At 42.4% G+C, this 22,097-nt stretch overlaps 1 protein-coding gene across 1 annotated transcript in view; it reads right to left on the bottom strand.

Moving 5' to 3' along the window:
• Positions 1-306: 306 nt before the first annotated feature.
• The window catches only part of LOC147015911 (uncharacterized), a 215,507-nt gene continuing 193,716 nt past the window's right edge, over positions 307-22,097 (bottom strand). The window contains exons 5-6 of the transcript XR_015049917.1: positions 9,732-9,793; positions 307-656 (exon numbers count right to left, since the gene is read on the bottom strand). The gene's annotated coding sequence lies outside the window, so the exon portion shown is untranslated. The remainder of the gene's footprint in view (positions 657-9,731; positions 9,794-22,097) is intronic.

Genomic DNA, 22,097 nt, shown 5'->3' with positions numbered 1-22,097 from the left:
TCGGATAAGTCTGAAAGGCACGGGTCCCTTACAGGACCAAGAATCGCCAATAGTTCAACCGCGTGGGGTAGGGTTAATTGCCAAACTTTAATATACCTAATTACCCATGCAGCAAAGCTACCGGGGAATTCACACCCTCGACAGACCTCGAGCGGGACGAGCCGATACCGTGCCCGAACCGTGTGTAACCCGAGCGGAGGTTACCGAGGTCTGTTGGTCCAAATGAACAATTTACTGCCTCGCTATTTCTCAACACACACCATGCTAAGCAAATGAAATAAATGACAGGGAACGAGCTGGGACATTCAACAATAGGGAAATTTATTACAATAATAATCGGGGTGGGAAGCACGTAAGAGCAGAGTTATCCAAATATCAGGCAGGCAATATACAGTGAACAAAAGCACTTAACAATTCTACTTAAGAGACGGGGCCCACCCACAGACACACACCCAAAAAGAAACGGACCCCGTCAGGTCTTTATTGAAGGCTTCCAGCTCGAGGAAAGGTGAGCTGGAGGCCAGAGCCTGTGCTTGGACCTGTCCGCCTCATGCGGTCTTCGACAATCTGGCTCAGTGGCGGGACTCAAACCCGCAGCTTTCACGTGGTGTCAAGGACGAAGGCACCAAGAGTGGAGCAGCAGACACCAGCACAATCTGGACGGCAAAAACAAGCGAGGAGGTGGCGAGGCAGGCGAAGCAAGTGATTCTCTGATCTATAAGGATCTGATCCTATATAACTGATCTATAAGGACTCTGGCTGTTGTGTGCGATGGGTTCCAGATTCTTAACAATATCACATTGTGACAAATGAAGACAACATGGATGATGAACGTCAGAGATGTAGATGTGTCGCGGTGCCTCATTTCGAAACATCCTACCGTGACACAGTGGTCTGTAATGATGATCGAAGTTTCAAGAGTCCTTCTGGCCACCGAGGGTGAAAGGGAAATTGTCGACAACATGGTGTCACTCTAAAACTAAAGCCGCTGTCACACCTTGATGTTTTAGCCAGCGTATGGCAACTTATCAAAATGTATGTAAAATGCTGGCGTACCCTGCACTATTGATGTTTTTTTAATTTTTGGGTGTATAATAACGTGTTGGACGAATGCATAACGTATTAGTAACGTACACAGAACGTTTTAATCACATATAGATAACTTATACAAACGAATGCCGAGCGTGTTGTCGGCGTTCACAACCTATGCCCAACGATAGTCTAACTTATGCATAGCGCGTGGCAGTGTATCGCCGACGATCACGTGGCGTAGGCTATTAATAGCCTGCGGCTCGACGATTAAAATCATAACCGCATTGGACATCGAAGTGTGAAGCCGCTGTCACACCTTGACGTTTTTGCCAGCGAATGCCGACGTATGAAAAATTTGCCGAACCAAGCTGGCACACGTCGAATACGTTATGGGTAAGTTTTGTATACGTTAAGAGTGCACTTAGTCAGGCGGAATTTGTTCATATAATGGCACTACTTGGTTTTTTTTTTGCCAACTCCAGTTTCTTTACATATTCATAAGGTTTAGGTGTAAATAAATGGAATTCAACTTGTTGTCAAGTTTCTTTTTAATTTTTTTTGAAATGCCAATGCTTTAAACTTTCGCATAATATCGGATGCAATAATATGGGAAACTACATGTGTTAGATACATTGCAAACTATATTTCTGCCAGAATATTTATTTTTACACAAATTTTTTTTATTTAATAAACCAAATTTAATGCCACTGTGTCCATTTCATTATTTTAAAAGCTAAAAAATGCATAACTATTTAAATTGTATGTATCATAATACTACCAAAATCTTATCTCTCTTTCCAGATTCAAGACAACTGGTGAGCTGTAGTTACATCTATTGACAGCTTGATCATATCAACTTTGAAAAAATGGATGAATGCATCATTTGCAAAGAGTCAGGCGGCGGTCCCTATTCAGTTGCAAGTCAAAAGTCCTTAGAGACCATACAATCCTTTTGTGAAGACTGGACTAAAATCGGACAGAATTTTGATATTCTAAACCGAGTGAGAGATCTGATATTTTCTGATGACACCAAACACATCTACCATAGAAAGTGTTACCAGTCTCTGTGCCATAAAGGTAATCTGGTACGAGCTCAAAAGAAATACGAGGATGACATAGCATCAGCTGCAGAAAGTAAGAAATGCGGGAGAACAAGCATTGAGCCTTCTTCATCTAAAACGAGAAAAACATTTGATCAGGAGCTTTGCATATTTTGCCAAAGCAATGAAAATCGTGCAGTGCATAGTGTTTCCTCCAGTGACATGGGGAAAAATTTTTGGCAATCAAGGAGTGCACTAAAAGTGAGGAAGTTGCTGCTAGACTTGCTTATCTTTACAATGAAAAAGATGCTTTTGCTCAAAATATGAAATATCATATTAATTGCTTGAGAAATGAAACAAGAGCTATGGGCTCATCCACATCTACTACTGACAGATGTCAATATTTTATCAAGGCAGTGTGTGATATAGAAATCACACAAATTGTAGAGTTTATGATTAAAGATGATAGTGAATCAGAATTTCCTAGCTTTGACATGAATTCTGTAGAGGACACATATAAACTCCTTGAAGAACAAGGTGTGACAACACATCCTAAAACATCTTACAAGAAACATATCAAGAATATCTTGCTGGAAAAAGTATCAGGAATAGACTTTGCAAAGCGTGGACCGAAGCCAGAAAAAAATTTTCTCAACACTGACCAAGGAAAAGTTAATGACGCAAATGCATGAAAACGTCGGAGGAGATGAGATGGAAACAGTGTTCAAGGCATCTCAGATTATTCGCAGAGAAATCACAGAAATGGATGACTGGCATTTTACTGGATCATTTCTTGACTTCCATACGCCTATGAAGCTACAACAATTTCTGAAGTGGGTGATCAGTGGGCCTCATACAAATCTCAATGTAACTCGAGAGATTGAAATAGAAAAATCCTCGCGAAATCTTGCTCAACGTATTATATCGTCATTTAGGTCGAAGCGACAAGTGAAATACAAAGCAAAAGTCGATGGCAAATTTCAAAAAGCGAAGACAACCCCACTTTCAGTTGGTCTTGCTCTGACTTCATATCAGGCTAATAGGTCCACATCTGATGTAGAGACACTGAATAACCTGCAAGTTGCTGTTATCTACGATGAGGTTGAGCGGACAACAACAAGAATGGCAGCAGCCATCATGGATGACATTAACACCAACACGCTACATGTACATATTCCTCCATTTGTAAAGCAGGGAATCAGACCACTGTTTGCAATTGATAACATTGACCTGGGAAGTGATGCAGGTTCGTTTCATGGTGCTGATTTGTTGATTGCCCAGAGATCAGAGGATGGTGCTCCTCTTATTACAAATGACCTCAAACTTGACTTGACTATTCAAGACAAAACCCTGAAAAACACATTAGATATGCCATATATGAACTGTGATAAGTCAGTAAGTCCGAGTGTGTCTCATCAAGTAACCTACATGTTAGACACCCTGAAACAGGTATCTACTGACGACACACAGTGTGACACTGTTTGGTTATTTATGTGTCGCTCTCTGGTGGCACAAATAGTGGATAAACGAAAAGATGCAGATTCTTGGACTGAAGTTGGATCTAGCCTCAATGAATCAGTGGAATTCAATCAAGGAATTGTGGTCTCGTCAGACGAGTATGTCACATCAACCTCAGGTGAAACATCTGTGTCACAACATGTTTCCACAGCAGCCAGGTCTACTTCAAGTGAACCCCAGATTTCCTCCAAAGATAGTAGCACGAGCAATAGTGCATGTAGAACACTGCCAGAGAGATGTCACAAATCTCCCACTTGGTCCACCTTCAATTCGTTGATACACGGCAAGACACCAGTATGGAATGTTGGTATTGTTGCTCCATTGTACAGGAGAAGTCCAACAGAATGGCCAGTGCTCCTCACAATTTTAAAGCATGCTCAAAAACTCAACTGCATTACTGTTGGCGAAGGGCAAAGACCTATTATAACCCTTGATGGTGATTTGTATGACCGTGCAGTAAAGCTCAAGGATGATAAAGAAAACTGGTGCATCAGGCTTGGAGGTCTAGATATAACTATGGCAGCACTGAAGTGCCTGGGAAAGTACATAGAAGGAAGTGGCATTGATCTGGCATGGGAAGAAGCTGGTATCTATGGATCAGCTACAGTACACCAAATATTGGATGGTCGTCACATATACAGATGCATTGAAGCTCACATAGTTACACTGATTGCACTTTTCACCATGTGCATACAGGTAATCTTCTCAGAAGACGAAAGAGCATTTGTTGAGCACCACATCAGCCAAGTACTTGATGCCTTTGCAGCATATTTAGATGGAAAGACTGATTCCACTTTGGAGGAATTCAAATCACAAGTGGCTGAAATGCATCAGACACTCTCTGCCTGTAATAGTTTTGAAAGGCTAAATGAGTGGAAGGAACAAGCAAAAGGTATCTCCAAATTCCGAACAAACTACATGAATCAGGTTGAGGTTCTATTGATGTTTACTGCTGCTACAAGGACGTGCAATTCGACGCTTCATTTGGCTAAGGTGGAGGAGCTGTTGCCTTATTTTCATGCTCATGACCAGTACAAATATGGACGATGGGGACCACTCTATGTTGCCGACATGTTGGAACTGCAAACTACAGATCCTGAGACATGGAAATTTTTAGATGAAGGCAACTTTTCTATTACAAAACAGTGTTCCTTTCACTGCGATTGATCCAGACCATGGTATTGAACAGGAGCACAATAAGATGAAGGTCAAAGGAGGGTTTTATTGGCATCACAGGCAAAGAGCATGCCATGGAGAAGTACTTCATTATAGCCCCCACACTATGCAGAATTGTACAGGAATTCAAAGACTATGCTGGAATCGAAACACGACAGCCAAGTTCTCTTCCCCATGAACTTGTTGGAGCAAAAGGTACTAGGATCATTTCATCTGCAGCAAATGTTTCCAAGGTACTTACCAGACAGGGCAATCCCTTTCTTGAACGTGATATGTTCAATCTTGTTACATTTGCTGTTACACCTGACAGTGTGTGCAAAAACATTGAAAACCGTGACAAATTGGGGCGAGAGGCATTGGAAAACTTTGTCTCGACTCGGATGGTGGAACAATCAGTCAATTTCTGGGATGCTCAAAAGAAGAACAACTGGTCATACTTCAAGGATGTAGGAGCTACAGTACAAACTAAAGTCAAAGGGCAGTTGGTATCCATTAAACAGGAGAGGTCACTGCTGTCTCGATTACTTGTTGTGTGCAAGACTAGAACTGACTTTTCTGTTAAGGATGCTATTACAGAGTTTGAATGCAGTGGAGCTCCACCGTCCAACTTTCATCCAGATGGATCAATGATAATGCTCTCAGACAAATCCAAACTGGTATCTGCAGTTATGAATGTACCATTGCCATTGCCAGACGACCTGGTCATCTCAGAACCAGAGAGGGATGCATCCTCAGTCCTGATAATTGACGCAATGTGCATAGTGAACATGGTGCCAAAAACTCCTGAAATGTCAAATGCCTTGCACTTTGCAAAGAGGTTTGTTGACATTGTGGCGGACATGAGTGATTCATATGAGGAGGTCAGGATTGTTTTTGATCAGTACCTTACTGGTTCCCTCAAGGAAACAACTCGTCAGAAGCGAACGGTTAAAACAACACCAGCTCACTATCATGTTAATGATAACACCGAAACAAGGAACCTGAAGACCTTTCTCTCTTATGTGAACACTAAGGCAGAGTTGACAGAGTATCTGTCAGATAAACTCATCAGTCACTTCCAAAATAAGCCAAAGAGAGTGATAGTTATGCACCATACAACAATGAAAGCTAATCACTCTTTGTCTGACATTGTTAGTATGCCCGAGATGGCAATGGGTCAGCACAACCTTGAGGAGGGTGACCAGCTTGTTCTTCTGAATGCATTTGACGTCATGGACAAGAACCCCCAATCCACCCTGGATGTCTTCTCAGTTGACACATGTTTTTGTTCTCCTTTTAGGTCACTTTCCATTGCTTCCAAAGTCAACTACACTTCTCAGAAAAAAGAGTGACAGAATATCCATCAAAGATTGCTACCAAAGACTTGGACCCAAGAGGACAGAAGCACTCATTGGATGGTATGCTTTCAAGGGAACAGACAAGACTGGATCATTTGCTGGCAAAGGTGTATTAAGTCACTTCGAAGCATTTATGCAAGCTGATGATGAAATTCTGAAAGCATTCACTGCATTTGGGTTGACACAAGAGATACCAACATGTATCTTTGATCAAATGGAGCGATATTTGTGTTTACGATACAAAACCCCAGACATCAGTGAGAATATCGTTGGAGAATTTAGGTGGGCATTATTTGCACAAAAAGATGAAGAGGGCCAGCAGCTACCCCCAACTCGAGGAACGTTAGTGCCACACACTTCCAGAGCTTTCTATATGGTCTTGTGTGGAAGTTATCTAAAGCACCTTGTCCCAAAATACCCTCACCTACAGACTACTGCTGGGAGTCAGTCGAGGGTCACCTCAAACCAGTCCTCTGTGTAAATGCACCAGCCCCAGAGGCCTTGTTAGAGCTAAGGAAATGTAAATGCAAAACTGGTTGTAACAGAAAATCATGTGGATGCAAGAAGAACCATTTGGTATGCACAGACCTGTGTGGATGTGGAGAGATATGCGAGAACATTGTACTGGACAAACCTGTAGATATGGATGAGACAGACTGTTAAGTACTTTCATATTACATCTTTGCATTTGAGAACTACGGTTGATAACTGTACATGATCTAGTGTAATTATGGCTAAATACAAGCCAAAAAGGTACATTGTGTAGGAAAGATTGTGCAGTTTGATCGACTTATGTTAAAAAGAAGTCTTGAGATAAGTGATGTGCAGCCTCAATTTCGACATTGAGGTGATGTTATATTGTAAGAACAAATGGGGTTTTACTATATGAAAATGTGAATTATTGTTGTCTTTTGCATGTATTAATGAACATCAGAAAAGTATTTTTAATGATTAAATACTGCTTAAAAACATTTAGTTTGAGTTATTTTTATTACGATCTCACAAACATCTGGTTCACATATTGCAGTTTTTGCCCATTTAGCGTACTTTGTATTGATACTTTGGATAGGTCAATACTGTATCAAAAATGTGTCTGAGAACTTGACAACAAGTTGAATTTTGTTCCTTGACAAACCTAAAAAAAATGAGAAACCAGAGTTAGCAAAAAAACGAGGTAGAATACAATTGCTGCCTGACTAACTGGGGTAATAACCATTTGGGGTAACCTGCATTGGAGTCCAGGACTGTACTTGCCAATTAAACTGACTTGGCAGCTCTATGTGCCTTTATGGCATGAAAGAAATGGGATATATATATATATATATATATATATATATATATATATATATATATATATATATATATATATATATATATATATATTTACAACAATCATAAAGAGTCGTTAACAAAATGGCTTATTAATTTCTGTCTCTCAAGGTAACTCAAAACATCATATATTCAACGAACAGTAGGGACATGAAAAAACAAGCAAGGACTTTATCAGTACTCTATCTGTTAAATTCTGAGAGTCAAGCAAGGAAGCAGCAAATACCATTTGAAAAGTCCTTTGCATATTTCAGCCAAGGTCAAAATGAAACCACCGACTTTGGAGAATCAGAGTAGATGCTCCTAAGCAATACGACGCTGAATCTGATGCTGTTGTTTTCTTGCAAACCTCTGGGTAAGACCATTCATTTTGATGATTAGTACCAAAATATTGTTGCGAATTCGCGCCCACCAGCATGCGATCAGCCGCTCGACTCGAATGGCGGCCGCCTCGCCCACCGGACGGACAATTCAGTCGTGACCCTCAAGGAACTATCGCCCGGAGCCAGTCACGGGTGGGCTTTTCGACCTCACCACAATTGTGCCAATCGGCCACCCGCATAGGATAGGGTTGTTCGCCAAACTCGACCTACCTAAGTACCCACGCAGATGGTAAACCGGGCGATCGTACCTCGCCGCAGGCCGACTCCGGACACGAACCGCTTAAGCGGTCCATTCCGTGCTACCATGATAACTGAGCGGTGTTATCGTCGGCCTCGACGGTTCCGATTAATTATCGGGCGTATTAAGCCACTACGAACCCTTTACGTGAAGCAGGATGGAGGGTCAATAAAGAAAGGACAAAGCGAAACGGGAAAACATTTCACACAATGCACATTTATTACGTGACACACAGAAAGCACACATATACAGCCAAACAGTCCAAATGCACCTATATCAATTAAAACAAAAGCAACAATGCAGAGCTACTACCGAATACGCGTACACATGGCAACACTTACACAGTTTTACTTCACAGACGGCGCTGACACCCATTCACTCAAAAGCAAAGGAAAGAAGCCACCCTCATAGACAAGGGGGCAGACGGGCCTGTAGGCCAATATGTGCGCGTAACTTGAAGGAGCGGCCAGGCCCGCGAGACCGGGGGGGGGGGTCCTACCCGCGTCCTCGTGACGCGTTGGCGGACGAGCCACAGATGTGGCCGCGTGGCTGTGCCCCGACTCCATGCTCCTTCGCGGGTTTTGTTGGCACGACGTTTGGAGTGGGGTGGGAACAGGGCCCCCTTTGTTGCACTATCTCAGCGTGGGGGAAAGGGGGAATTGTTGATGCTCTGGGGGAGGAGAATAGCTGGCTTGCTTGGGTCCCGCGACGAGCGATCTGCCACCGCGACCTCGTCGCCGACCGCCGTCCTTCTCGCCTCGGACCCGAGCTCCTCGGCCTCTTCCCACAACTCTCCTCAGCCGACTGCAGAACCCACTCGATGCCTTCGCCACCCGACTCCACTCTCTGCCGCTGCCACTTTCTGCAACTGCCACACTCTGCTGCTGCCACACTCTGCCCTCCAACCAAAAACTGACTCTCCCCAGACTTCGGGCTCCACTCGGCTCTTCAGACCCGACTTGACTGCCTTCATTCGCCTTGCGCTTGCCGTTTTATAGGCCGGCAGGAGAAACCAATATGCAAATTTCCGGATCAGGATCACCTCAGGGGCGGAGCCACGCTCGCCAATTGGACGGAGGAAGAGTGGGCGTGAACCTCCCCTGATCCTAGAATTTGCATATTTCGATCTCACTCAGACGCGCCTGGAGGCGGGGCCAAGCCGCTCCGCGCTTGCTAATTGTACGGATCAGAGGTGGGCGTGTAGCGTTCTTGATCCGAATTCTCCTCGGAAAGACTGCTATTTGCACTCGCGGCTCGGTGCGTATCGCTGAACGAGCCCAAGACAGCTCGACGCTCAGTGTTCACAGGTGGTGCGGGAATGGCCATAGAAGGAGAGAGGTGAGGGTGGTGGAGGGTTTATTGGTGGTGGTTTGATGGTTATGGTGCCGTTTGGGAATGACAGTGATGCGATGTTTGCGGGATTGAGTTGTGAAGGTAAAAGTCGTGGCTGTTGGCATTGTTGTTGTTTGAGGGTTGGAGCGTGGTTGTAGTTGGTGACGATGGCTGGCGTGGTAGTTAAGCTGGTTGTTTGTGATGGCGGTTGAGACGTGGTTGGTTCAAAATAAAGATAGAACAGAAAAACGGCCATCTCAAAGCGTCACAGCCCAAATGAATCACATAAATTCCCTCTATACAACGGGTTTGGGGCTAACTACACATGTACTTAGAGTTATCTCACCTACGGGCCCTGAATGGTGGTTTGCGAATTCCCACAGCCGTAACAATATGTTGTCGCACCTCCTGCAATGCACATGCACGCCACAGGAATGGGAATGAGAATCATAAAACGCTTCCACCTAATCAGATAAAACATTTCACATGTTTAAACTAGAAAGAGCAATCAGAGATTGCAGACCCTTTCCAGGGTGTGTTTTGTGTGGTGTATTTTGTGTGGCAAATAAATGGAAGGATGAACTAAATGAAAGGTCTAAATGGTCAAGTTGTAAAAGGTCAAAGGTCTGAAAAGTTGGAAAGGTCGAAACGTTTGAAAAGGTTGAAAGTTCAGAAAATTTCTAAAGGGTCTTAAAAGATCGAAGGAGTCCAAAGGATGTAATTTCAGGTCTAAATGTTCAGAATTGTCTGAAAGGTATGAAGGTCTAAAGGCCTAAAGGGTAGAAAGGAGCCGAAGGGTCTTAAGGGTTCTAAAGGGTCTAATGGGGGTATATAGGGTCTTAGGGTTCGAAAGGATCTAACAGTATCTAAAGAAAGAGATCTTAGGGTCTTGGAGTTATAAAGGGTCTTTGGGGTCTTTTAGGTCTTAGGGTTCTGAAGGGTCTTCGGGTTTTTAGGGGTCTTAAAAGGTCTTATGAGGCTTAAGGGTCTTAGTGTTCTTAAGGGTCTTAAGGATCTTTGGGGTCTCGATGGGTCTCATATAATTAATACAAATACGTTCTATGCGGAAAACAGACAATGGACCCAAATGCAACACCCTCTCCTCGAGCAAGGATAAAAATGGTTTTGCTACACAGATATGTGAGGTCATACATTTTATTGATGTGAAATAAAAGTATGTTGAAGATCGTTTCAACCCCTTTCACCCGAAAAACCGATTGGGATTTTGCATCAGTTGGTGGATTTTGCACAAATCTGTGAGAATTGTGTTATTAAAGCTCGTGTTGTTATTATAGTTACACTCCTTACAAACAAGCATTTTAAAATTTTATTCAAAAGGCTCAAAAGTCTGGATAAAGTTTTAATTGCCAGAGAAGTTTAGCAAACTTTAATAACAGTGGAATGATGTTTCAGTGAACTTTCATTTTGAAGTTCCACTTTGTCTGCAACGGGGAGCTTGTTATGTAACGGCTGCTTATTATGTCGGCATGCAAAAAAAATGATAACATCACAGTCACGGAATTGGAGACCATTGACCATAACCCCTCAGGTTCGACCTGGAGCAGACGTGACATCTTCACCAAACCAAGTCATTATAATGAAATCTATCTTCGAGCTTGCAGAACAAGAGGGAGAGGCAGGTGTGTTGGATAAGTCTGTCCAGCTAGATTGAAATTAGATTATCTAACACGTTTCACATCTAGTGCCCCCCCCCCCCAATCCCATAAATCACTAACTTCCCTCTCTCTTGGACCACACACTCACATTTACCGTCACAGTTAGGACAGCCACATTTTGAGAGATAAAGGTTCTGAGTGATGTCACTGTGCAAAATGTAATGTGCCTTAAGCATAAAGATAGTTGATCACACTTTTAATATAACATGCTCTGCAGACTCTTTGCTAGTGCTATCATCAGACTTGTGGTTACAATTGCTTTTAGTCATTCAGAATGACTGATAGACAGATTTAATTTGTACTCAATATGCATTCGAGAGCAGGTCAAAACGTTTTTGGAATGATATGCTGATGGACAATGTTCAAAGACATGCCTGTTTTATTTTTTGACAAGTTTTTGTTTTTATTTTTCATCATACAAGTGGAGATAGTTAAGAAAAATTGTATACATCTACCTCTATAAAATATAATGAGTATTTGTGTATTTGTCTGTCCCCCTTCATGAGGATGATTTGATCATGGTTTTAAAGGCTACTCTTTTAACATGACTGTGTATTCACTCCGGTCTATTTTTCAGGATAAAAAACTCGAAAATATTTTTTCATGAAAGAGTAATTATGTCTCTTCCATTGGAATTGTAGACAGTGACTTGCAAACTGAGCCTCAAGGGTGGTGGTACCGAAATGTTATATAAATAGCAACAAATAGAAGGCACATGGAGGTGAAATTAGCTGTATGTGATGTGCTACTTGCATACGGTGAAACGAGTGTTCATATATGTCCGAAGGATGTCTAATAAATAAAGAAGATACAAGCACACTTGACACTAGGCCGAGGCTTCAGACTTTGGCACGCTCATGAGGCTGTACCATTTCGATGAAAGATCCCAGAAGATAAAGAAAATATGGTCACATTTGTAAAATGTAGTGTTTTAAAATAACGATTTTTCTTGCAACGAAACATCATATCTTCCAGTCTCCTTGAATATTTTGAATATTATATCTCCAACCCGTCATTTTGGATGGGCTTTTACACGAGCTTATATATACAATATATATATATATATACATATATATATATATATACATATATATATATATATATATATATATATATATATATATATATATATATACCGAAATAAAAAACATCCACGCAAAGTAGAATGTGACCAAATCCTCCACGTTCCCCTCCCCATTCCAAGCCTTCAAACCACTTCCGCCCACTCACAACTCCTCAACCCCCTCCCCCAATGAAAAGCCCCCAACCCCTCCTGACCCACTCCTCAACCTCCCCCACCCCAAACGAAAGTCCTCAACCCTTCCCCACCAAAGTCTCAACGTCCCCCTCCCAACTCTGTCCATCTTTGCTCCCCTCCCCCCCACCCTTCTGAACCCAAAGGAAAAATTATGCCGCATTATTAAAACAGCATCGGCAATTATTGGAGTGGGGGCGCCTTCGGTAGAAAGTCTGAGTGAAAACCGGTGTGTTAAAAGAGCCAAGGCAATTATTCACGGTGTGTTCCATCCAGCACGTAATCTTTTTCATCTACTACCATCAAGGAAAATATGCAGAGCTAAAAGGTTTGGTGTGTGGCAAGGACGAATTGATTCAATTTTGGTGAAAATTCGAATCCGGATCTGGATACGAGAATTTATCAGGTGATTCTTCCCCATTGAGCGATGGGGTCAAAAACTATGTACAGCATGATATCTCAAAAGGTTACGGATGACTTGTGACAAAATGAGGTGGAAGAGTTGGTGAGATGCCAAGAACAAGCCAATTCGATTTTCGTGAAGGTCTGGATTCAGATCCGACCGATCAGTGGGATACAAAAAGTAATCTGTTCAGCCTGGCGGAGGTATGTGTTCCACCGAGTGTCATTCCGTTTCATCAAGTGTCACTCCATGAGTGATTTTTCATTTGTCTGATTGTTTGTCCGCACAGAACATGAGTGTTTTTCTGTGCAACGGCTTGTCGGATTGATAGGAAGTTTTCACCAGAGGAGTGACGACTCATGCAGAATGTTATAATGATAATTATGACGTCATAGGCCACGTGGTGTGGCAGCCATGTTGGAAAAACAGAAAAACTTTGGACCTCTGTATCTCAAACCGCAACAAGGAAAAAAATCGAAACTTGGCACATGGCAAGTCCTCCTCTTTGGGAATTAGTGCATTTTTTAATGATGTCATAGGTGCTTTTGTTATGAAGTCATAATTTCATACATAGAATGCTACATCTGATCAGTATTAAAATTTTTGAGGGTCATCTTGGGATAAATTGGTCCAAATAAAAAAAATTGCTTCCATCATCGATCACGTGATTTGGCAGCCATATTGTTTAAAAAAAAACAAATACCTTAAAAATGTTCCTCTCTGAAATGGTTGAACAGATCGAGATGACACTTTACAAGTATGACCAGTTATCCATGAGGAAGAAAACATTCACACATATGATGTCATGTGCACACATATGGTTTGGCAGCCACATTGGATTTACCCTCAAGCTTATACATATCTTCTTCTCCAGAATGATGGGACAGATTGAGGGGAAACTTCACACAAATGTTCCCCAAGCCTTGGGAATACCAGGTTATTCACAAATAATTGATCGGTCACATAGTCTGGCAACCATATTGGATTGAGCGAGAATCTTAAAAAACTTTTCTCTTGAACCACTTCATCAATTGACAGGAACCATCAAAATTAAGATCAAGTATAGTAATAGGGAATATAGGTTTAAATTTCAACCTGATCGGATGCACGGTTTGGCAGCCAGAATTTTTTTTTTTGAATCTGGGTTCTTTTTGAATTTGTTTTTTTTTTAATTAGGCCCACTTGGATATGCCGAGATGGGTTTGAGGGTGGAAGAGTCGCAGCTGAAACCCAAATCCTATCCAGGTTCCTCCTAATGACTCCAATGCAGGACTGTAAAGATTTGGTCTTCCATTTGATTAAAATTGAATTTATTTAAATACCATTTTGAATTCAATTGAACAAAAATAAATGTTATGAAAAATTCTTTATTTATTTTATAATTTTGCAAACCTCAAGCAAAATAATAATTTAAAAAAAGTACTCCACTTGACCTCGAGCACCAGCACTTGACTGGAAATGAATGGTCGTATCAAAATAAAAACTGGACATATGCCGAGGCTCGGGGTCTATTGGCCTGAGGAAGCCGACTGTGAAGCTGGTGAAACAGTGCCGGAGACTGGGTCTCTCTTGCTTATTGATTGTGTATATATATATATATATATATATATATATATATATATATATATATATATATATATATATATATATATATATATATATATATATATATATATATATATAAAACATACATATATACATGTACACACACACACACACACACACACACACACACACACACATAAAATTGTTTGACTATCCTGAGAAATGAAAAACCATGAGCATTGTTCAGTGAATGAGAGAATCCATTACGAAAAGCCTCAGCAATGCTAAAGCTCATTGTCTATATGAGACACGGCCTGAGTTTTAAGAAACGGTGCTTGGTTACAGGGTGTGGGGTTAGACAGAGAGGGATGAGAGGAGCACGCATGAGAGAGAGTGAGGTCCCAGTGGTACTCGCGGGCCACTGACCAATGTTCAGACGATCGTCGTAATAAAATACACAAATTTCACGCTCCGTGCCTCCCCATCCATTACCCGCCTGCAACAGGTACGCGGGGGATAACTGCAGTGGAGAGATCTGTGGGGGTTGCCTGTGTCAAGATCAAAGGATGAGTCAAGGTCTTGGGCCTAGTTTGAGTGTGCAGCACAAAAGTGTGAATGTACAAAAACATTTGTTTTAGAAATGTCTTCCATCCAGTTAAGTCAATTTAATCACGCAAGTTTGAAGCATAGCTTCTGGTTCCTCACTGGAATATTCTGCACTGGCGCACTCACCGAGTTGTATTCAGTAGGCCTATGCCCAGTTTGATGTGCTTGATAAGAATGCAACGATAAGTGAATGGGAATGGCAGTGAAAAGCAGCAATCAGACCTGGCATGTAAGCATCGACTGGACTGATGTGCTGGTTAAACGACTGAACTCGCAGTGGAGATGTACGTTTATAGGCCTCCGTGACCTGTCTCTCCAAAAGTCAAACGTCCTCAGGACATGAATGTTCGAACGAAACTCTGCACTTGCCTCTTTCTGTAGTCTCAATTATTGGATGTTGGATGATGTGTAGATCGAACAAACATACCCAAGTTGCCCACAGAATCCCAGCAATACATTTCCAGGGAGGATGTTAGGATAGGATGTGGGAAAAGGGGGCAGTGTAAGAATTTGACAAACGTGTTGAGTTTGTCTGATGAAGATACCGTAAATCTCAGCACCCTCATCAGATACGTCTCTCCCTACGACCCCGCTCATAATTATTTGCACGATCCGCATTAAACTATTGACTAAACAGCAGCATTAATCATTGCCGGAGTCAATAGCCGAGGACATATTTAATCATGTTTGGAATCGAGATGCGTGCGTTCTTATATTGCCATAATTATTTTCTGCTCTTGGACGGGAATTAATCTTCTGGCACCGACTGTGGCATGAAAAATCTCCGAGCAGCCCACATCTACAGTTTTCATTACTTAGAGGTCAAGCTCGGCATCTTTCTTCTGCCTTTCCTTGTCTTTTTGTCCCCTCCTCCCTGTCTGAATTCTCCTGCATACACCAATGCTACTCTCATTTTCTATCTTTCTTTATCTCCCACATTATTTCATCATTTCTCAATGTGTATCCTTTTCACCAAGCTATGTATCAAGGAAGAATCTTTTCACATATTATCATGTACCTGTCGTTTAATACACCGCCTTTGGGTTTGCCTTATGTATTTTTGATCTTAAAAATGCATTCTTTTGTCAAAAGTTACTTTTCCTTCAGATTAAACAAAACAATTAAGGACTCATCAAAATAAAATACGTTGGAAAAGTAATTCTGCAGTAGATACAAACTGTTTAGCCGTTTTTACGAGAAAATATTGTCACGTGACCAGGGGTCGAGAGCACTCAAGGGGCACCCTGAGCGTCATGCCATGCCTCTGAATGGAGGGCAGAAATTAAACCACACCACAATATAAAAACCATGTTCCAATTACATATCACGAGCTGGAATATCCAATAGGAATTGTGTGCCGAAGCCCACCCGATGGTCTGAAAACACCTCGCTGTGATCTCATCACAAATATTAGGCGAGCGATAAGCCATTGCAATTGATCCGAAATTTCCTTTAAGTACGTTCAACAATTAATCTGAAAACATAGAAAAGCAGCACATTTACAAAAAAAAATAAAATTATTGAACTCCTGCTCAGATATTTACAATTTGCTTTACAACAAGGATGCATTGTCTGATTACACAGGCAGGCAAAGTTTTTTTTTAAAAACATTAAAAAATCCTTAAACAGCATGTGCAGTTTAAAAGTCCTTCAATTCAATACAAACTAGAGGGGGAGCACTCGGTAGAGTGCAAAACCTCCACTGCAATACTGCTGGGTCACTTAAGTGAACCTGATATCCTATTCATTGTCAGTCAAAACGGATCAGACTCTACTGAACCACGATTGAATAAACTAAACTGGATCGACGCGCATGTAGAAATGCCAAAAAAAAAAAATCGAAATTTTTTTTGAAAAAAAAGGTGCAAAATTTCTGGGGTTTTTTTCTCTAACAATTTTTTTGGGGGGGTTGGAAATCACTTAAAACATGTAGAAATGCAAAAAAAATTCAAATATTTTTCAAATAAAATCTAAATTTTTTTGAAAAAAAGATGCAAAATTGTTTTTTTTTTTTCTCAAAAAAAAATTTTTGGGTTGGAAATCACTTAAAACATGTAGAAATGCAAAAACAAAAATTCAAATATTTTTTCAAAATGGCCGGACCAAGTCCAAAATGTAATGGCATGATCCTTGGACCATACCTAATCCCCCCCACCAAGTTTTGTCGAAATCCGTCCAGGAGTTTTTCCGTAATACTGTTCACAAACAAACAAACAAACAAACAAACAAACAGGGGTGAAAACAGTAACCTCCGTCCATCTTCGATGGCGGAGGTTAATTATAAAGCACATACAATTTAAACCCTTGACTGCAATAAATAATTAATCTCCAATTTTTTTTACATTTCCCGAAGTCTCTGCGCAATGACATTCCACGCAGAGCATAAAAGACACAGATGAAAAGCACACACGAAAGTTGACTTAGGGGGAGCTCCCTTTAAATGTTATAAATCATTGTAATTAAACAAATAAAATGAATTTTAGGGAATTAAATTTTAGGGAATTATTTGAAGGATTTGGGATGTGAAGTGATTTTTTTCAGGGATTCTACCAAGGGTGGCGCTGTTTTCTGCAGTAGAGTAGCAGATGTGAACCAGTGGTTGGAGGGATGGTGTAGGAGGGGGCGGGGTTGGGTTTGTGACTATGTGGGGATCCCTGTATGGTCATAGTGCGTGTATCCAGACAGGTGGCACTAGGGTGCTCAATAGAAAGGAAGCAGCAACATTTGCAGCAGTTCTCGAGAAAGAAATTGGGACTTTTTTTTTGGACTAGAGGCTGAGGATGCGGTTGGAGGGTTGGGACAGCAGTTGATTGTTAAAGGAATGGAAAGGTTGAAGGTACTTCATACGCATACCAGAAGCTTGAATGGAAAGATGTAGAAGTTGGACGCTGTAGTGGATTGCGAGGAATACGGCATTAGTTCCTCAAAGTGAGACCTGGTCTCGTGAGCAATCTAACTGGATGATGGGAATTCAAGGCGACAGAGTTTATAGGTGTGGTAGTAAAGAGATAAAAGGGAGGAGGTGTGGAAATCTGGGTGAAACACAGCATTGTATCGAGAGAAAGGCATGACATTAAAGAGGGAATTAATGTTGAGGATTCTGTATGGATAGAGATTAGAGATTGGAAGAAAAGCACGATACATGTCGAATGCTTTTATAGGGCTCCTGGTGTGAGGGAGGAGGGGGAAGGAGGAGTAGATGAAGAATTCAGAAGGCCATGTGGTAAGGGAAGAGTATTGATTATGGGGCTGGATTTTAAGTTGCCAGAGATAGATTGGGTACAGGAACAGATGAGGAGAGTGAATGAGGATTCTCTATATCATATCCAAGATTACCTTTTTATTTAACCCAGTTTGTGAAAAAAAAAAAAAAAAAAACACCCATGAGGGGGAGTGCAGTGATAGACCTCTATATAAATAATGATCCCAATATTATGGAGGAGATGGGAGAACATCTAGGGACAAGCAACCACAAAGTATTTAGCACAACTCTATTGTGGTGATGTAACGTTTGGGATTTCGGTGTGAGGTTGTTGGATTTTAGAAGGGGAAAACTTTGAGGGTATGAGAAGTGGTTTGGATGGGCAACCTTCAAGGAGCAAATGTGGAGCATTCAGAGTCGGTACACATATATTCCAGTGAGGTGTAAAGGTAGAGGCACAAGAAGACCAGAGTGATTGAGCAGGGAGAAATGCAGTGCAATCAAGGATAAGCAGAAGGCATTCACTAAGTTCAAAATAACAGGACTGGAGTCTGACTCGCATCATAAAGGAGTAAACAGAGGTTATGTTCAGAAAACTCAGCAGGCCAAAAGAGAAAAGGAAAAAGACACAGGCCAAAATATTACATATAACTGCACCTCGCCATCACAGACATATCGGTGGTGTTAGTCTTCTACCGCCTCCTTTCTGGTTTTGCACCCTCAGCTCTTTCCGTGCTTTGTTACCGCCTCCCCCCCCCCAGGTTTCTGCAGGGCATACATGGTCCACTATCAACCTCCTTCTAGTGAAACTACCTAAATCCAGGGTCACTGCACACCTCCACTCATTTATTCCTCTTTTTACCCACCTGTGGAATCAACTTCCACATCCTCTTCAATCTCATTCTTCCCTCCAGGTTTTTCAAAACAGCTGTTCACCATCTCAGATCATCCCCAATCCAAAACCATGGTCATTTCTATCCTCATTAACCCTCCCCCCCAACAACCCCCCTCCTTCCAAATTTCCACCCCCCCCCCCCGAGAGTTTCCTCCTGCATCCATCTTGTCCACCCTATGCATCCTCTCCTGTCCCTCAACCCCTCCCCACACCATTGTTTGGCCTCGTCTGCATCAAGCTTGGCCTTCAACTCTGCTGTTGGTGTTTCACCTGCTCTCTCTACTGTTCCTTTTGTCCTGTTGCGTCCTGATCCGTTTCGTGTTATGGTAATAGCTTTTCCATGAGCCTCGACTATGAAAAGAGAAGAAAAGACATTCGTTAAGTCCTGTACACGGTGTTTCAAAAAGACCTGGACAACTTTGGTTGTTAATATATTTATAACCACAATTGATACAACGATACCCTTTAGTTTATATGATACAGAAACACATAAAGTTCTGTACACACCATCAATACACTTCAATGTGAGCTCCGTTTGTCACATGCAGGAGATCAAGGCGACGGGAAACAAAGAGTGACGGTGAATGGGAGAAATCTGGCTGAGAGGATGCAAGTAGTGGGGTACCCCAAGGATCAGGTCTAGGACCATTATTATTCATCATATATATTCACGATTTGGACAATGGGGTTGGAAGTTGGCTATCCAAATTTGCAGATGACACTAAGCTTTTTGAAAACAACATCGAGGCTCGTATAACAGCTCACACACAAAATGTTTTACAAAGGGAGCAGGAGACAAGAGTGGCGGGAGAGGGAAGCACAAAACACTACTCTGCACTACTCACCAAACTCTCTTCCCATGGTATTCAAGGCCATCTCCACTCATGGCTCGCAGACTTCCTCTCCTGTCGCAGTCAACGTGTGGCCCTAAATGGAGTTCTTTCATCCCCTCTTCCTGTCCAGGCTGGAGTTCCTCAAGGTAGCGTTCTGGGCCCTGTTCTTTTTCTGGTTTTCATCAATGATCTCTCGGACTCTCTGGAAAATCCTCTATTTCTCTTTGCCGACGACTCCACCCTCTGCTGTACCATCTGTCATCCCTCAGACCGGCAAGCAGCAGCTTCTTCGCTCACTGCAGATCTGGATAAAATCACAAACTGGTCCAACACGTGGAACATGTCTTTCAATCCAGACAAATCTCACACTCTCACTATGTCTCTTCGAAAGGACCGTTTAGAAACCCCCCCCATCCACTTTCTCAACAATCCTCTGGAAGAAGTCCTTTCTTTCAAGCTTCTGGGTCTCACTATCTGCCATGACCTTTCCTGGGAAAGTCACATTTCCAACCTCGTCTCAAAAGCCAGTCGCCGACTGGGAATCCTCCGTCGTGCAAAGTCCTTCCTCGGCCCTCTTGAGCTCCTGACTACTTACAAAGCTTTTGTCCGTAGCCTGATGGAGTACTGCTCTCCCCTCTGGGCTGGTGCTCCTGCCTCCCACCTTTCTCGGCTTCACGCTGTCGAAACCAGGGCATTTAAGATCATCGGCACCTCCCGCAATGAAGCTGAGTCTTTGGGCCTCACACTCAATCACCGCAGGTTGGTCGGTGGTCTTTCTGTCTTCTACCGACTCCTCTCCAGCCTTGCCCCCCCTGCTCTCTCTGAGATTTGTCCCCACCACATTTCCACAGGGCGCTCAAGGTCCGCCAACAACCCCCTTCTGGTAAAACTACCAAAATCACGAATCACTGCTCATCTTCACTCTTTCATTCCTCTTTTTTCCCGCCTTTGGAATAAACTTCCTCACTCTATTCTTTCCCATTCTTCCCTCCAGGCTTTCAAAACAGCTGTTCACCACCACCTCTTATCTTCCCCCATCCAAATCCTCGATCTTTTCTACCCCCGATAATCCACCCAAGCCCACTTCCTTCAATTCCCCTGCTTTCCTTCCTGAAAGTCCCTGTAATGTCCATCTTCTCTTCGCCATGTTCCCCGTCCCATCCCCATCCCTCTCCCTTCCACAGTTCACCTCATGTGTCTGTTCTCCACTGTTTTGTCCCTTCCACTCCCGCCCCTCTTGTCTCATGCCTCCTTGCTGTGAGTTGTGTGTTAGCTCTCATACGAGCCTCGACCAAGGTATACAAAAAAAAAAAAAAACAGTCGGGAACAGAGACACGAGGAGATCTGTGGAAGGGAGAGGGGTGTGGTGGGGTATAGGGGGTAAACAAGATGGACACTACAGTGACTTTCAGGAAGGAAAGCAGGGAATTTGAAAGAGGTGGGTTTGGGGTGGATTAATAGGGGTAGAAAAGATCGAGGTTTTGGATGGGGGAAGATAAGAGATGGTGGTGAACAGCTGTTTTGAAGACCTAGATGGAAGAGTGGGATTGAAGAGAGTGTGGGAGTTTGTTCCAGAGGCGGGAAAAAAATAGGAATGAAGGAGTGAAGGTGATCAGTGATTCTTGATTTTGGTAGTTTTACCAGAAGGGGGTTTTGGCGGACCTTGAGAGCCCTGCGGAAATATGGGGTGGGGGGGGTGGCGAGGTAGAGAGGAGACGACAGAAGAGAGAAAGTCCACTGACCTGCCTGCAGTGAGAGAGTGAGAGACCCAAAGACTCAGCTTCATCGTGGGAGATACCAATGACCCTAAATGCCTTAATTTCCACAGCACGAAGCTGAGAAAGGTGTAAAGCAGAAGCACCAGCCGAGAGGGGAGAGCTGTACTCCATCAGGCTGCAGATGAAAGCTTTTTTTTCTTTATCAGAAATGTTTATCTCTGGCTCCAGAGATGTTTACAATAAGCTTGGAGATAAGATAGACAGTATGGGGTGAGGGTAACGTGTTTCACAAAAGACTACATTCTATGATTGATTGGGCAAAAGATTGGCAGATACAATTTCACATAAGTAAATGTAATGTGCTGAGGTTGGGTAAGAATAATGAAAATAGAGATTATATAAGCAAGGTGCAGTCTTGGAGCATGTGACACAAGAAAAAGATCTGGTGTTGGAAATAGAAAAGTAGGAGTTAAACAGACAGCACAGTGACAGCCAGCCAAAGGCAAAGGACATCGAGTTTTGGGTTGCATTCATCAAAGGATAACGTATACATCAAAATAGACAGTTCTTTATGATTTA

The sequence above is a fragment of the Eptatretus burgeri genome, chromosome 12 (genome assembly GCF_056783735.1).
Source record: "Eptatretus burgeri isolate ZD-2024b chromosome 12, Ebu_testis_v1, whole genome shotgun sequence".
Lineage (NCBI taxonomy): Eukaryota > Metazoa > Chordata > Myxini > Myxiniformes > Myxinidae > Eptatretus > Eptatretus burgeri.
The sequence above is the reverse complement of the archived record's forward strand: the minus strand, read 5'-3'. Positions and strand labels throughout refer to the sequence as shown.